We start from the raw sequence: 5,100 nt of genomic DNA, 5'->3' as shown, positions 1-5,100 counted from the left end.
AAATTTGTATAAACACAAATCCACATTGAGTCATAACACAGACAGCAAAGGACAAAGTAAAAACAGAAAACTAAATGGCAGCTATATACAGTTGGACGGTTGTGTCTTGTACACTAGAAAGTCTTTTACAAAATCATCATCTTAGATCAACAGAAGACCAATCTTCAGTGTCATCCTGCAAGCTGGTTTTCTTTAGCATCTCCTGTTTTCTCCAGTGTCCTCCTTTAGTATGGCTGGTAATTATTTTGGCGATTGCCACCCCCTCGAGATGATCTGCCGTAAGTGCTTTGTTGACCACTGTAGTCTGCATATCCCTGTCCAGATCCATAGTTCCCATAGTTATACCCAGTATACTCATATCTGCCACAGCCACTATAGTTTTGATCACCACCATAGGCACTATTGTAATTTCCATATCCTTGATCATAATAGTTATTAAATCCTTGGTTCCAGTTTTGGCCCTGACCTCGTCCTCAACCCCTAGTGCCACCTCTTCCACCAGCCACAGCACCTCTTCCTCCTTTTTGTTGTTGCTGTTGTTGCCTATGTACCTCTTTGGGTTGTGCAACTTTGATTTCACACTTCCCAGAACCAATTTGATGGTTTCTGCTTTCTAACAATTTCTTTACTGGCTCTTCATCTGTATATGTGATAAAGCAAAATCCTCTTCTTTCATTTGTTTTTGTATCCATGGGAAGTTCAATATTTTCAATCTCTCCAAAGGCTCCAAAATATTCTTTAATTTGCTCTTCAGATGTATCCGGGCTTAATCCACCCACAAAAACCTCTTTAGGGGGCTCTTTCCCTTTTAAAGCTTTGGCCTTTGGGGGGTCTATCAATTTGCCATCCAGTTTATGTTCTTTCAGTTCCGAAACCTTATCAACACTAGCGGCATCTTTGAAAAGCACAAAACCAAATCCTCTTGATCTTCCAGTGACTGGATCTGTTTTAATCATGCAGTCTACAACTTCCCCAAATCGAGACAAATATTCAGTCAGATCTTTCTTGCTTGTATCCCAGCTCAAGCCTCCAATAAACATTTTACCGTCATCCTGCTGGCTCTTGCTCGCGTTGATCTTGGATCCCTCTGCGAACTCTTCTATGTTGCTGTACTGTTCACATCCTCCATGGTGGCGGAGCTGTCGGCAGGGGTGTGCTGGTGCGCAGTCCGGTCCCGGCAGCAGCGGTGGTGGAGCGTTGTATGGAGCTGGATTTAAAATGGCGGCGGAAGAGCTATTCTCTGTTTTTGAAGTCTCTTATACTGTTTTCTTTTATTTTGTTTTGCCCAATTTTAGATTCTGAAATTATTGATTTCTAAGGGTTCTTTATATTTTTTGGAAATCAGCTTTTTGCCAGATACATGTATTGAGGATACTGTTTTCCCATACTCTGTGACCTGCCTATTATTTGAAATAGCATTTAAAAATCTATTTGGAATAAATTCATTTAGCATTACAAGAAAGAAAGAAAGAAAGAAAGAAAGAAAGAAAGAAAGAAAGAAAGAAAGAAAGAAAGAAAGAAAGAAAGAAAAATTAGCACCAGGATGTGTGATTGGCAGGAGGGCAGATTCTTCTGATATTGTTTCTGGAGGTGAAGTCACTAGTGCCTGACCATCTTGAACTTCTCCAGTAACACTGATCAGTTTGCTTTCATCGCTGCAGAACAGTAACTCTTCACGTCCTCAAGTAGCCCTGTTCCCTCTGGTATCTCAGAAAGCTACTGCCAGATAATGTGAGATAGCATCACACAGGCCTGTAGCTGCATAAACCATAAAGCAGATTTAGTAGCTTTTATTGATAAGGGGAAAGGGAATAAGAGCCATGATTCAAGGACAGAAAAGATAGGTTGGTTCCTTTATTTTACCAATAATATCTACAAGAAGAAAAATCATTTTTGGAAGATAGCTTAATGCTCAAGGCACCTCTGCGATCCTTTAGATTGATATTGCCAGGAAAGCGACATTTCAAAACCACAAATCTGACCGTGTTGCTCCATCTTAAAACACGACCAGGGCTTCCTATTGGCCACTGTCTTTGGGAAAAATCCTTCGTCCAGCTGCAAGCCTTGGCCCCTGTCTCCCTTTTCTGTCTCACATGGTCCTCAGCCACTGAGAACGCCTTGGCTGTCTTTTCCATCAAGACTTCCACACTGTAGCAGTGTGACTTCCCCAGAAGCAGGCACAGAGGCAGCTCGGTGTTCCCGGGATGTTTATGAGGGAGTGCAGAGGAGGGGGCCTGACTGGGACAGGGAGGGACCAGGCTGGGAGGGGAGCCCCAAGGCCTCAGTCTACCGCACTGGTGCTCTGAAACTGAAATAGCTCCCCCAGAGGTGGCCTGAGGGGAGGCACCTCTCTGTGCCTGGAAGGCAGGCAGGATCCACCGCGTGAGACATCAGGTCCCTCTGTGAAGGGAATCTGGGTGTAGCATTCATAGGTCACCTGCCCTTGTTAATTGTCTTGTGGGAAACTCTCTTTCCAACAGTTCACCAGGTTATTTCAGCTCATCAGATGAGGCTTTCCCAATTCCCGGATGAAGTTGGCTTGGCAACCATATGTCTTCAGTATTACCCTTGGGATTCTCTTCATCATACTTCAGGTGAGTGGTGACTTACTTCGGGTTCTTTCCTTACAACTTTAATTCCACAAAAACAGGGAGGGATAACTTCTGTAGTGTTCACATCGGTATCCTCAGTGCCTGCCAGGTGCTGGCTCACAGTAGGTACTCAAAATACTGACTGAACAAATGAGTGAATCCGAAGTCGAAGGAGCCCTGCGAGGAGCAGACGTGCATGCCAAGGCAGGGCTGCGGCATCTACTAAGGCTGGTGGCACTGTGGTGTAAAGGCAAAGACTTCTGACTCTGCCTAGCTGTGTGCCCTTTGATATGTTAAAAATCTATAAGCCCTGACTAGAGCTAATCAGGTATGATGATGATGATGATGATGATGATGATGATAACAACAACAATAGTACCTTTTGCAGAGGCTGTTGGGAGAGTTCAGTGAAATAGCATGTTTAAAAGGTTTATCCTAGTGCCTGGAATATAGTAAAAAATCAATAAATGTTAGTCACCAATACTATTACTATTTGGCCTTTAGATATAAGTCTTTAATATAACTTAAAAAGAATGTCAGGAACAGACTTATATGTTTGCTATTTATGTATCCTAATAGTAATTGTAGAAAAAATTAGAACCTTGTTGGATTTCTCTACACTTTCTTTACACTTTAGTGTTTGTTTTTGTTTTTTGTTTTTTTTTTTGTTTTGTTTTTTTGAGGGCCTGGGAATGGAACCCAAGGTCATTCAACCTCTGAGCCATGCCCCCTGCCCTGTTTTTTATTCTTTATTTTGAAACAGGGTCTCACTAAGTTGCGGAGAGCCTCACTAAGTAGCTGAGGCTGTCCGCAGACCGCAATCCTCCGGTCTCTGCCTCCCAAATGCTAGGATTACAAGCATGTGCCACCACACCCGGCTTACTGTGGGTTTTTTGATTAGCAGTGACATTGGCTTTTAATTTTACATAGGGGTGATGGGTTACGGCACTGTCTCCTTACTTAGGGCATCCTAAGGTTTTCAGGCCTGACCCTGCACACTCCACCCATACAACTCAGGAATTTGTAAATCTGCAATACTGATCTACTTGTAGCTTACAAGCATCTACTGTGGCACACATGTGTGTGTGCATGTTGCACATTTCAGATATCTAACAAATATTTCTGTGAGTTACATAAGGAGAAAAACATCAGGTTTCTTTAGAGAGACAAATGACAAAGGTTTTTAGGTAATCTGTGAGGTGTTCAAAAAACACAATACGAAGTTTGGTAAGCTAGAATCTAAACATTTATCCTTTGCTATCCTTTTGTTTTTAACTTAAATATAACATCCATGTACAAAAGTGCCCCAAACATTAGTGACCCATTCAACGTATCAACGCCAAATGAACCCATGATTGACGACCACACCAGGAAGTAGGACATTGTCCAAAGCCCCTCTCGTGCCCTCTACAGCATCTATCTTTATAAAGTAGTTGTCTTTGCACCAGAAATCCTACCTGAGCCTTTCCTGGTTCTTCTTCTGAGAAGTAAGAAGGAGGCCCGCGCTGCTTCCCCGTGGGCTGCCCCAGCAATCGCTGCCACTCACTCACACCCTCTCTTTCACTGATGAGTTTTCAAACTCTGTCATCTTCTTAAGGAAATACATACATTTAACACCCCAGTTCTATCCCTTTATGATTCCTCTCTTGGGGGGCCCACATCTTCCTTTAGCTCTTTTTAGCATGTGTTCTTCCACCTTCATGTCCCTAATTGAAGCGGTTTACCCACTTCCTATTAACCTCCAACCGGTCTTCTCATTTTACCTACTCCACTACTATATGCTTTTAAATTTTTTTAAATGGGAATTAACGCTTTGATCAGTGTTTTAAATAAGCTCCAAATGTAGATTCTTTTCATTTAATTCAGACTGCAAAGATTAGGGATGGGTCAAGAACTGAGTAGCAATGATAACACATTTAGAGAAAACGATTTACTTTTCTGGGTGACAGGCCAAAGAACATGAAGAAATGGAAACGACTTGACCACTTCAAAGAGCTAGTAGTAAGAGCTGTACTCAAGGGTGCGTACGTCACCGTGCTATAAACAGTGCTGCTGCAGAAAGTTTCACAAGGTGCCATTAACTGAAAACGCAATTTCTTAGTCAGTAGAAGGAAGAAAATTAATAATCGCAAGAACTGACTACCTCTCTGGAAATGTCTCATTTCTGTGTATGTCACTGTAAACTTAGCGTTTCTGCTTTTCGTTATGCTCAACGGCTCTGTCCATTTCTTGTTAATGTTATGTCATTTGAAGAGTTGATACATGCTGAGATTTGCGATTACAAGGCGTTGCATGCAAGGAATAAAAGTGTTCTCTTACATCGTAGTAAGGTGCCTATAACTGTACCCTGCACTCTAAAAAAACAGTGTGAAACTAAGCATGATGGTGCATCCTTGTAATCACAGTATTTGGGAGGCTGAGACTGGAGGACACGCAGGCTTGTGGCCAGCCTCAGCAACTTAGCAAGACTCTGTTTCCAAAGAGAGTCTTTGTATAATTTGTAAAATAA

The 5,100-nt window shown here is 42.2% G+C and overlaps 1 pseudogene across 1 annotated transcript; it reads right to left on the bottom strand.

Moving 5' to 3' along the window:
* Positions 1–224: 224 nt before the first annotated feature.
* LOC308261281 (heterogeneous nuclear ribonucleoprotein D-like) lies at positions 225–1,227 on the bottom strand (annotated as a pseudogene). The gene has a single exon. The product of its transcript is annotated as a heterogeneous nuclear ribonucleoprotein D-like (transcript).
* Between the last annotated feature and the right edge of the window lie 3,873 nt (positions 1,228–5,100).

Source organism: Muscardinus avellanarius, assembly GCF_963383645.1.
Source record: "Muscardinus avellanarius genome assembly, chromosome: 3".
In the NCBI taxonomy this organism is placed as follows: Eukaryota; Metazoa; Chordata; class Mammalia; order Rodentia; family Gliridae; genus Muscardinus; species Muscardinus avellanarius.
This window is presented reverse-complemented; position numbering and strand designations above follow the sequence as displayed.